Source organism: Xenopus laevis, chromosome 5S, assembly GCF_017654675.1.
Source record: "Xenopus laevis strain J_2021 chromosome 5S, Xenopus_laevis_v10.1, whole genome shotgun sequence".
Taxonomy (NCBI): domain Eukaryota; kingdom Metazoa; phylum Chordata; class Amphibia; order Anura; family Pipidae; genus Xenopus; species Xenopus laevis.
In genome coordinates, this window is record NC_054380.1 from 45,483,735 (window position 1) to 45,497,068 (window position 13,334).

The 13,334-nt window shown below is 36.8% G+C and overlaps 1 protein-coding gene across 2 annotated transcripts in view; it reads left to right on the forward strand.

The window, feature by feature from the left end:
• Positions 1–13,334, forward strand: part of LOC108717868 (parkin coregulated gene protein homolog) — a 383,935-nt gene that overhangs the window by 21,844 nt on the left and 348,757 nt on the right. The gene's annotated exons all lie outside the window — the stretch shown is intronic.

Below are 13,334 nucleotides of genomic sequence, written 5' to 3' on the forward strand. Positions count from 1 at the left end.
TACGGTCTTTTCGGTTATCGTCTTTTGTTTAATATTAAAGGGACACGAAACCCAACCATAAAAGTGTCCCACTGCGCCCCCCAAGTTCTCTATAGAAGTTGAAAAAACGTGAATTACACATTGAAACCAATTCATCTATGAGAATTCTACTGATCAAAAACTTAATTACAAATGTAAGAGAATCGACCATTGAGAAAGCTGATTCCCAGCACTGTCATCCATCTTGCTGTTACGTTACATACAGAAATTATTATTTCATTTTTTTATTTCATTATATTACACTAGAATCAAACATGGGGATAAGGGACAGGCTTGTTCAATGCTGGAAAACTGTGTTAAATGCTTGAAACTCCAAATGCAGGAACAAGGAACATGGAACCAGATTTACACAGGTCAATTGGGATTATTTTGCATCTTTATGCTGGCCTGGTCCCTGGAAAGCTGGGGGAAGTTTTATTGAGCAATATTGCTTTAAGAATACAACTTTGATGTGGCTGGACTACAGCTAATACCATGGGGGTTATTTATCACGGTCCGAATATCCGAACCTCGAATAATTCGTGGTTTTTGGAGGAAAAAAAACCCTACGAATTTTTCGAGATTTATTAAAGTCTGATGGGCTAAAAACTCTGAATCCGAAACCCCAGCATCTAAAAGCTCTCAAGGTCCTGTATAAGTCAACGGGGAAAGTCCCAGGGTCTGCGCTGATATCCGTACCGATATCCGAAGTTTGACCAACCCTATTTTTTTGGGCTTTTATCTTCATAAATAAGGTCCATTCTGGCAATCGGAGTTGCTCGGATTTCTAACTTAAAAATACTCAGATAAATTCGGACCTTGATAAACAACCCCCCATGTCTTAACGCTGATAATATGTTAAAGTATGCTGGGATTTGTAGTCCAGCAACAACTAAGTAAAGTGTGGTTGAGCAGTCCAGTGCAGCAGGGTTTAGGGGGGGGAATACTAAAACTTGACTTTTTCTCACTATAATTTAAAGGAAAAAAAATTTGACCAAACTCCAAGCCAAAATCCCCCTTAATTTACCATTAAAACTTTTCAAAAAATTGATGCGAAAAAATTTGAAAATAGTGCCCTGAAAACCCGACTGTATAGAATTGTCACTGTGTCAACTCGAATTTATCAGATTTTCGAATAAAAACGACTGCTAACAGCCTGAAACTATTGAGATTCCTCAAGGTAAAAAACAAATTCCAATTGTTAAATAAATCATCTGCCATTGACTACTACATGATTTCGACAGATATTTTTGGATTTTTAGCAGCTGAAAAGCATAATAAATCTTGAAAAATTATAGGTTTTTTTCATTTAAAATTTTGAGTTTTCCCCTTTAAAAACTAGACTAGAAAAATGAAGTTTAGTAAATAGGCCCTTTGGTGTCCCTTTAAGAATCAGCCTTAAATTAAAGCTTGCTGTAAATTGAAATAGTCAAACCATGAACACAGTAAATTTTGTCAGTAGATATTTCATTTGACCATGACTGATAAGGCAAAACTAGAAATAAGATTTTTTAAATAATACATAGCTAGCATCCATATGCAGTAGTACTATAAGCCAGATGTGTAACTTAATGGCACTTACAGTATACTGTATCTGACATCATTGCATATGCTAACTGGAAACAAAAGATTGTTTATTATACAGTATATTGTCCTTGGTTCTGGATGCTTTGGTAAATTGCTGTTTTTGAAGACTGTAACGTCTGTTACACCTGTTGGGGCCCCATACTGTCATCTAATTAACAACAAGAGATACAATTCTATATTCTTTAAAGTGCCTCAGAATAACTGCAGTATAGAACAAAAATAATCCCCATCATTTTGTCTGCTAAGTAGACCAATATGCCACAAGACAGTTTTCAACATTTTGAGACAAATGCACAGATGTAACTTGCCAGTTGAGTGAAATCCTTTCCCATTCCCAGATGTCTCTGCAGAAAATAGTGTTTGTTCTCAGTTCTGAAATGCATTAGGTACTTCTCCAATTGTTTTCAAAAAGTGTCAAGAATAATTAGTCCCTTTGGTTTAGATTGTGACTGTGCAGATTTAGGCTTTTAATACAAATGTTGTATGAAAAACACCTTGACCCAAATTACAATTTTTTTTAAAAAAAAATTACAAAATAGCTATATAGTGGTCCCTTGGGGACATTGTTATCAAACAGATGATTATTAGTTTCACGTTGTAAAATATGTACAAATGCAATTGTGTAATTTATTTAGAGATATGAAACTGCAGGGTGACATCTGATGGACAGAAAAAGCACATTTTTATTAGGCACATAGGAAAAGGCCAAAATGCTTATATATTCTAGGTTTTTAATCAGTTAAAATTGTTATAATGCAGGAAAGCTGCGGTGGTCAGGCATACCAGAGAAGTAATTTCTTATGATAGGTAAAAAAAAAACACAGTGTCTAATGCACAGTAGATTATTATGAAGGATTCTAACAGAATCCTTAAACCTACTCAGATGCTTTAATCCACTTCTAACATGTATATGGTTCTATACAATATATACTGCTGCAAAAAGATCAAGTTGTCCTTTATTAATTACCCCTGCTTTTGTCTTTGACTCATGTTAGATATTAGCATATTGTTGGTTGCAGTTGTGCTTGTTATTCTATAGCCAAAATGTACTTTTAATTATTACCACACAAAGAAATTATTGCTGAAGAAAAACAAATCTAAATGATTGCTATAAGTACATATTATTTTGTCATGTGCAATCTGACTAAATGGCATTTATCCATTTCTATATTGGCAACTTTCTGAAGCCACCAGGAGATTTTGTGCCACGAAGCATAACTATTCCTGGCAAAATCAAAGATCTTTCAGACTAGTTTTATGGTTTCCTCTGATGACTCCAAAGTATTTAGTTCCACTTGTTTTAAATTAAAGCATTCCAGATTCTGCGCCCTAGTTTGAAAAAAAAAAGTCATCTAGAGATGACAAAACCAGCCATAATTAACTGCTAAAATCTCTTAGTTTGAGTCAAGTACATGGTACTGTTTTATTAGTACAGAAAAAAGGGAAATTTGGATTATTTGATTATAATCGAGCTTTCTGAATAACGGGTTTCCTGATGACAGATCTAATCTGTGATAATTGGCTACACTGGGCTTTAGAAAACACAAAATAGGTTTAGATTTGTTTATTTTGTAAGGGTTTTTTCTGCTTCAGAGTACCTTGTCAGATATTTAGGATGCACTGATTTCAGCTATAATTGCAACTGATTTTTTGGATATTGGAAGAATTATATAATGGTCGACTCCACTGGAAATGCACTGTTGTATTTGTTACTGTAATTGGCTGCTCTAACATAATTCATGGTCAAATGTGACCGTTAATATAGTGCCCCTGCAGCTGACAAGCTATGCTGAGCTGTCTGTACAAGTGACAGGCATTGCATCTGAAAATATCCAGCCAGACAGCTTTTCAATCAAATGTTGCTAACACATATTCCTGTGCTTTTCTCTGTAGACAGTTTTTCCCCACATGACATTGACTGTCAAGTTAATATGTAAAAGGTAACTTATGCAAAAAATGAAGTTGTATTTCTAATCTCTATTTTATTCTTTAACCTTTGCAATATCGTTCTGAAATGGGTATGTATGTAGTTTTATAAAGATTAAACACACATATGGAATATCCATTTATCTCTACTGGGGAATTGTAGAATAAGGAAACAAATACCATGCAATGTGGTTCCCAATGTGAGTGGCCCAAGTAAGGGATTCATGAGATTAATGTCAGTATATTGGACAAGAGCAGGAAAAAAAGATAAGGAAGAGCTAAAATATTGTAGCATAAAAACAGCTTATCTTTTTAAAGGCATGGAATGAGCTTTCACGAGATAGACACAGAAATTGCTAGATTTTATTAAAATAAATAAAGAAATTTTCCCCAAAGTTCTTTCAGCAGTTATTTGGTCACAGGCTTTCCATAAAGCTTGTCAGTTCACATCTGTAGAAATAAAAAAAAAAAACATTCAGCATATTATGAGTAGTGGTGAGCAAATTTGGATTGACAGTGAAATTTATCATTTCTTGAAACTGTGGCAAAAATTTACAGAGAAGAAAAAATTGCAAAAACCATCCATTGACTTTAATTCACATGACGTGAGAAAATACGCCCATTGACTTTAATGCCAAGACAAAAAATGTTGCTGCAAGAAAAAATGCCCATTGACTTTAATGCATTTGGAGAAAGAAAATTGCACTCCTAAGAAAAAATTTGGAGCCTATTGACGGCAATGCATTTTACAATTTTTTCAGCAGTTTCACTTCTGCAAGACAGATTTGCTCATCATTAATTATGAGAATGAGGTTCTAAGGAGAATAGTAACATAACATAGTAGATAACAGTAAGAACAATTAGTTCAGAAAAAAGAAACAAAGTGTTCATAAAATTAAAAGTTTATGCTGGGGAAACCTGCCTTACATCTAGGTCATCTAGAGAAAGGTAAACAAATATACTTATGAAACAATCTCCTATTTGCCTCAGAGGAGGATAAGATTGCTTTCTGACTCCAAAGTCGCAAAAAGAACAGTCCTCACATCAATTTTATCCAAGGAACTTATCTTAAGTTACCTAGTTTTTTGGTTTTTAATAATTTGTATAATAATATGGTTCTGAGGCTTTTTTTCTGAGTTCTTTCATTGCAGGCAGAGAATTTGAAAATGTCACAGCTCTGGCTGTTAGAATTACTGTCTCTACTTTTTTTATACAGGACAAAACTGTTCTTCTCCTTTCTTCTGCTGGCTGTCATTACTTGCCCACATTCGTAGTTCCTTTTTAATCAACTAATCCTATTTTCCTAATTGATTCCTCTTAAGGCAGTTATTTGCCATTTTTCAAAACTCTAATGGGGGGTTTCTTTTTAGCTAAAAGGGGACTTAAACAAAGTCAGGACATACAGAAAGCTAAAATTCACACACAAGGATAGATTTATCAAAATGTGAAATTAAAGCTCACCATACAAAAACTCACACACTTTTGGGCCCATTTACTTAGCCTGAGTGAAGGAATAGAATAAAAAAAATGTTGAATTTCGAATGTTTTTTTTGGCTACTTACTTAGCTCGAGTAAAGGAATAGAATAAAAAAACCTTCGAATTTCAAATGTTTTTTTTTGGCTACTTCGACCATCAAATGGGCTACTTCGACCTTCGACTACGTTTCGAACTAAAAATCGTTTGACTATTCGACCGTTCGATAGTCGAAGTACTGTCTCTTTAAAAAAAAAAAACTTCGACCCCCTAGTTAGCCACCTAAAACCTACCGAAGTCAATGTTAGCCTATGGGGAAGGTCCCCATAGGCTTTGCTAGCTCTTTTTGGTTGATCGACTGATTTTTCGTTCGATTGTTCGTTCAAATGAATTGCGGTATTCGAAGTCGAAGGATTTCAATCCGGCAGTCGAATATCGAACCCTTTCTGTCCATTCCTATGGGATTTTTTGAAGTGTATTCATCAATGGGTGAAAGTTAGAGTTCACCATTTTATAAATGCAAATCCCATAGGAATGAATAGAACGTTGGTGAGTTTTTCGATTTCATTGATTGTATTTGTATGATTGCATTGCTTTTGAGATAGTTTTTGAGATATATTTGAGACAACATAATTCTAGATTCCTGTATCTGTTAGAAAAGCAAGTAGCAACATGGTATAGTCATTTGCTTATTAAAGGGATCCTGTCATCAGAAAACATGTTTTTTTCAAAACGCATCAGTTAATAGTGCTACTCCAGCAGACTTCTGCACTGAAATTCAAAAGAGCAAACAGATTTTTTTATATTCAATTTTGAAATCAGACATGGGGCTAGACATTTTGTAAATTTCCCAGCTGCCCCTGGTCATGTGACTTGTGCCTGCACTTTAGGAGAGAAATGCTTTCTGGCAGGCTGCTGTTTTTCCTTCTCAATGTAACTGAATGTGTCTCAGTGGGACATGGGTTTTTACTATTGAGTGTTCTTCTTAGATCTACCAGGCAGCTGTTATCTTGTGTTAGGGAGCTGCTATCTGGTTACTTTCCCTTTGTTCTTTTGTTTGGCTGCTAGGGGGGAAAGGGAGGGGGATATCACTCCAACTTGCAGTACAGCAGTAAAGAGTGATTGAAGTTTATCAGGGCACAAGTCACATGACTTGGGGCAGCTGGGAAATTGACAATATGTCTAGCCCCATGTCAGATTTCAAAATTGAATAAAAAAAATCTGTTTGCTCTTTTGGATTTCAGTGCAAAATTCTGCTGGAGCAGCACTATTAACTGATTCATTTTGAAAAAATTTTTTTTTCCCATGACAGTATCCCTTTAAAGGGAAGAAAAACAGAGGAAGCAAAAAGTGATATATCACACAGTTGGTATTGTAATTTACACAGGCAGTGTTTCAAGAACCTAGTATAATAATTACTGGTCAATAACATAAGTTACATATTTCATTACATTGATAAGGGGCTGTTGAAAGTGCAAAATGTTTATTGTTTAAATTAGGCTTTGCAGCCAGATATCCCATGCCTCTTGGAATTAGCATACATTAGTTTTGCAAGCATACACACATTTTGCATTGTGGTTAAAGAAAAAGTAAACCTTTACAATAAGTGAATGCAAAATTGATGAGCATGCTATTCTAAGTGCTTTTGCAATTAACATTCATTCTTTCTTTTTTTTATTTCTTTTTTTAGTTTCCATAAATTAAGGGATACATGTACTGTTTATATGAATTAATTTTGTTACAATAAAACCACCTGCTGGTCAATTTCAACCATTCTGACCTTCAACCTTCTGGTTAGGAAAGAGGTGAGAAAAGTGAGGTTTTCTAATGTTTTTCCTAACCAGAAGAACATCGGACCTACCCAGGGTCGGACTGGGGGGACCGGGGCCCACCGGGACTGCTGGTCCAGGGCCCCCCGCCCCCCTACTGCGTCGCTCGAACGCCGCCATGCGAATGCGCGAGCGCACTTCTCGGCGTGCAAGCGCCGATGCGCATGCACAAGCGGTGATGCGGTGCGCATCGCCGGAAACTTTTTAAAAAATTTTATACTATTAGAGGGGGTCTGGCCCGGCGGGGGCCCACGAGGGTCGGGGCCCACCGGGTTTTTTCCCGGTGTCCCGCCGGGCCAGTCCGACACTGGACCTACCCTCTTTCTTAGTTAACAATTATTTATTTGAATCTGCTTGCCAAACAACAGCAGTGTGTAGGAAATTTACTAAACTGGTGCTGTAGGCATCTCCCAACAGTCCAATCATTCTTCACCTTACAAATCAACAGCATCTATTCTAATTTGAGTAAACCATGTCTGAACTGTGTTCCACAGTGGTGCAAATTCCTTTGGCATTTGAGCATCACTGGATATTAGCACAGTAGGGCATTTGACCTTATTAACCATGTTGTCTTTTTAATATTCAACTCAGTCTGCATCTCGATTTTTTTTTAAATATAGCAAACTATAGGTTAAATAGATAATACAATTCATTTTAATGAATACAGGTTTTATAATATTCATAATATTGTTGCATGTTTCATTACTGCTTGTAAATTGATCACATCACTATTTACGGGGTAGTTTCACCTTTAGGTTCATTTTTGGTATGTTATAGAATATTTATAGAATCTTCTTGATTAGTCTTTATTTTTTTTATAATTTTTTAATTATGTTCCTCTTTTCATCTTTCAAATAGGGGTCGCTGACACCATCAGCCAAAAAAACCCAGCTGCTTAGTAAGGCTACAATTCTATTGTTATTGTTACATTTCATTACTTCTCTTTTTATTTAGGCCCTCTTCTATTATTTCAGTATCTCGTTTCAGCCACTGTTTGGTTGCTACGGTAAACTGGATCCACTCTCTATCCCAGAGTTGGTGTTGCTAAAACTACTGACATTGTTACATATTGTTACATATTACAGTTCTGTCCAACCTTTTCTATATAATTTGCCAAATATTGACTATAATTTGCCTAATTTGGACCTACATGCCACCCCAATATTTTTTGCTGGTCTAGTGTAGAAATTGCAAAAATATGGTGCATTGTATTTTATTTTGTATTTTTTACTGCTTTCTTTATAGTAAATGGAATTTATTTAAATTTATAATAACTCATACCGTATATACTCGCGTATAAGCCGAGTTTTTCAGCACCCAAAATGTGCTGAAAAACTCAACCTCGGCTTATACGCGGGTCATACCGTAGATACGCTCCTTCCGCGGCCCCAGCAGGACTGTCTGTGACTGACTGTCACGATCGCCGCCCGGAGCAGGTCCAGGAGCTCCGGGTGGCGCGTCCTTCCCTGCCGGCGTTCGCTCCCAAAATGGCGGCGCCCATGGCCGCCACGTGGGTAGCGGCGCCGGCCGGGTCACAGGGGGTCGCACTGCTGGGCTGGAAGTCAAAGCTCTGCGGGACAAGAGTTCGATGCTCAACGCTCTCCTTCGATCTTCGCTCTCCAGTTGCTCCCTCTGTCTCTGCAGGGCTCGCAGGGTGCTGGGTGTAAAGGGGAACATTTCTCCAGCCAATTTATAACCTGGCCCACACTGATCCTTCTCAGGGTAAGCATATTTTTGCAGTGTCATGTTCCTGCTGATGGAATTATGGGGAGGCTCTTTTAAATAGTTTTAGATAGATTTCTATGCCATAAAACATGATTACACATTTACACACACATTTTGAAATCTGACATGGGGCCCCTAGGCTTATACACGAGTCAATACATTTTTCCAGTTTTCTTAGGTAAATTAGGTACCTCGGCTTATACACGGGTCGGCTTATACACGAGTATATACGGTACATGGTGCAGTCTGAGTCTAAAAGTAGTTTGTCCATAACCCATGTTACTTTTAAAGATGCCCTATACAGTGTCTCCTGAGAAACATGTTGCTCACTACCCCCTAATGTTTTTCCTAGTGGCTTCAAAGCAGGTGCTCGTAGCTTGGAGGCAAGTTTCGGAGGCATAATAACACAAGTTTACTCCAAACAAAGTCTGATACAGGCTGGCAGTCCATATGGGTCTATCAAATAACCAACAAAAGTGCTTATTTGATAACCTCATTGGGCATTTTCATGCTTTTGTGAATGTCTGAAACTTTTTACATTTGAGTGTGGCTTACGAGAAAAAAAAAGGTTGGGGACCAGTGATATAGATAGTGAAGCAAGCAGACACTGTAAATTCTACTCCTTAATTAATTCTATTTTAAGTAATGTTTTTAAGTTGAAGTACTCAGAGAAAGAAATAGACAGAAATCATTGTAGGTTAAACCTAAGTCCCACTTGACTTCTCTGGATTTTCAGACCATTGTCTATGGAACAGACATCCTATCTCTGAGTAGTTTAATTTTTCCTCAAAAGTTAAAATGGCATCTAATAATTATTTATGCATACAGGAAGAGATTCATATGGTGTGTACATTTAGTAGTCATTTTTAAAGTGCAAAACATGATTACTGACAATGCATGCTGCAATAATCATCTAGTGCTATACCAGATTAACTCAAATTACTATTAATGCAAATCCTTCTTAGCATTTGATAAATAAGCCCTGTGGTTCCAAAACCACAATAGGACGTTTTCATTCATACAGCTCCACTTAGTAATCAATTTAATGAACAAATTAATTTGGCTTCTCATAATGAAGTGCTTAATTAACATCCATTGTCCTTCAATTAGACTGGTGTTACCCTGACGTAAATCCCAATGTGTTTTGTCACAATTTGCATTTGTAATATATGCTACTAACAGGTGAAAATGGGTTTTATAATATAAAAACATTTTCAGTTTTCCAACAGCAAATACAAGTGGGATTTTTTTTGTTGCCTGAACAAAACAGACATAGCTACATTTGAGAATGTGAAATATCAATTGAAGACTTAAATGCTGTTGATTAATAAAAACACATGTGGCAGGAAAATATAGCTCTGCTTTTAAGCTGTTAAGAAGAACATAAAATGATTATAGCTTGCAGTAAATGTTATTAGGGCTTGGAGATGTTTCCTGAGGGATCAAGCAATCTTCTGCACTTTTCTTAAAACTGACCCTCTCACCTTGAAAAAGCAGACATAAAGGAGAGCTGAAAAATGCAAGACCACTGTCAGGTCAAGCTGTTGTGGCGCTGACAGGTCTCTGATATAAAACCCAATTTACTGTATAAGAAGCACATCCATTATCCTTCTGATTATAAAAAAAGAACATACATCAGTAAAATGATAAAGGAAAGTGCTTAAGAATTATGAAAGTCAAGGACTCTGTCTTACTGGAAAGTCTTTTTTTTCATACTTTTTGCATATTACTGAATTAAATTACCCTAAACCTTAATAACATTTCTCTTTCTTCATATTTCATGCAGTGCTTAGTACTACAGAAAATGAATTGCTTGGCCAAATTTATCCTGCAACAGCTATTAGTTTAAATGTATGGCTGTGGCTTCCTTCCCACAGAATATAAAAGCAGTTCACTCATATGTTATAAATAAACTACTTAATAATGCTTTGTTTCATGCTGAGATTTATTTATTAATGTTTAACAGAATGTGCAGTTGCCTGTATGTTCTCATAAATAGCGCTGTGATTCAGTCATACCTTTATACAACTAAGATGAAGAATGACTTTGCATATCTTATTTAATTCTGCTTTTCATTTTATTTTATATGAGGGTAGAAGTTCAAAATGAAATATATAATATAGCAATATAGTTGCCAAAAGAGAGAAAAAGCTTATATTCTTATGTGCACCTGTCTACAATATGCCTCCCAACAAATTTCTACAACATCATACCTCCCAACATTTTGGAAATAAAAAGTGGGACAAAAAAGTTGGTGCGCGCAGTGCAGCGATTTCTTGACCACACCCATTTTTGTGACCACACCCCCTTAGTTACCATGTTAATTTTACAAATTTGGCAGGTTATGAAAGTTTGAACATATTTCTGTTTTTTTTAATTATTACAGTTTTGCGAATGAAGGTGAATTGCCCTTTAAGCTGTGATTCTAACTTTTCCCAAGGGACCTGTTATCTTATATTGTTACAATTACTTATTTGCTTATCTTAAAATTGTTAGAAAAGTATCTTATCTTCAGCTGTGGCAGTTCTGGGCAATCAGCCAAAAGCATGTTCAGTGCAGAGAAAATCGTGACTTTCCAGTATAAACGAGGGACTGCGGGTTGAGCTGTCAAAAGAGGGATCGACCCTCTAAAAATGGGACAGTTGGGAGGTATGCAACAAAATCCAAAGTCGATGTAGCACACAAATCCGTTTGGTGAATATACAAAGTAATTTATTGGCTCATTGTAGACTGCAAAAACATGGCCATGTTTTTTCAGTTTACAATGAGCCAATAAATCACTTTGTATATTCACTTAATGGATTTGTGTGCTATAGCGACTTTGGATTTTGTTGCAGATTATTTTTTAGGGGGTTTTATACGCTGTATAGCACCAGACACCTTAAAAGGTATATGGAATAGCAGGGTCAGCGCTCTAACTTCTGTGTGGAGTTGGGAGGTATGCAACATGGCTGTTGAAACATGTTTCTGGCTGTTGTATAAAGGTCCAAGTCTTACCTTTCAGTCACCACTTTTCAATTCTTGTCCAAACAGCCACAGAGGGCAATTCCTGATTTACATAGTTCTTCTTAATGAAGTTTCAGTCCCAGAGGTTTTTCCTCATGAAACAAATGTAGATCCCTGTAAGCAGTTGCACATGCTGAAGAGTTTGTTCTTTAAGTACTTTAAGTACATGAATAATGAGGAGTGTCCCCCCAATCTTCAAACATATGCATAAAATGAGTAAGCTGGGAGACAGGAGTGCGGCTCTGTGGTGGGAGGGGGGAATTTACTATGATAGGTGTCCTATAGACCTTTTGGTTCCAGGAAGCCGAAACATTAATTTCTGTAAGAGTTTTATTAGAAAAAACTAGACTTTCCAGAGATATAGCCCTTGACACAAGTAGGGTGCTGTAATATGGAGTTATTAATTTAATGTACTGGAACCAAACACAGCTATGCTTACTTGTTGCCAAAATGACCCTCCTGTTATTGCATACTGTACCTAGTATCACAGGTCACTCCTATTTGAGTTCCTCACCTATACATCACCTAATTAATCCAACCAGTTTTCTTACACTGGCACAAAGAAAAAGATCATCAGAGCAGAGTGAAAACTATAAGTGGCCAATTTATCAAAATTCAATTCATGTGCGTTTCCTAGATTCTAGAAAAACATGGATGTGAAAAACACATGCAAGTATTTTCTAAAAACCATGAATAGTTGGGATTTACAAAATAAAAAGACTGAAAAAAGACACAAAAATGGTCAACAAGTAGAAGCTGGCGAGGTTATAGAAGTCAGTCGGAACAACTTTATTTTTTTTATTTTTTTAAAGTATATTGGGGGAAAAGGAACAGAAATAAAAAAAATATTATAAATCTACTGTAACTGCTCCTTACAGACTTTGCTAATGAATGGATAACAGACACAGCACAGGGGCAAATTTACCAAAGGGCGAAGTGACTAACGCTGTTGATTCCCCATTGTGATGTAATTTCGGAACTACGCCCAATTTACTAACGGTCGCTGGCGTAACTTCGCTAGCAAAGGAGATAGACTCTAGCGGTACTTCGCTCCCTAACGCCAGGCGAATTTGCGCTCTGTCGAATGGACATAACTATATGCAAATTACTGAACGTTAACTCTTGCACCAGACTTGCCTTCACCACCTCAGATCAGGCGAAGTGCAATAGAGTAGATAGGACTTCCTCAAAAAATAGTTGAAAATTTCCAAGTCCCAAAAAATGCTAGCGTCTCTGTTCAGGGTGATAGGCAGCAAAAGAGCCTACATTTTTTTTGGTGTAACAGGCTTCCCCCCTACATTTCCTAACATATGGCACATAAACTATACAGTGGTCTCGTGTGTAGGGCATTATAACAACTTTATTTTATTTTATTAAGGTTTCCCAGGCTTGAGTAGTGTAATGTATTTGCTGCAACATATACGTCCATTGAACTTTAACTTCCCGCTGCATGCAAATTAGGCAACGCTAGCGCAACTTTACTTTGCTTGGCGCAGTAACGCTGGCACAACTTCGCCAGCGTTCGGCACCCTGGACGCAACTTTGGATTTTAGTGAATTAGCGTTGTCCTGGCGAATCTACGCCTGGCGAAGTGTTGCTCTGTGAGTGAAGCCATAGCTGGCAAATTAGGTTAATGATTTTGTCCCATGGTATTTTTTAGCCTCGCTGAAAATGAATGGAAAATGTGGTTATTAACATTGTGCAAGTTTTTTCCCCCGGAAAATGCGTGCAATAATATTTTAGGGTCCTGAGAGATATATGTTCGAAGT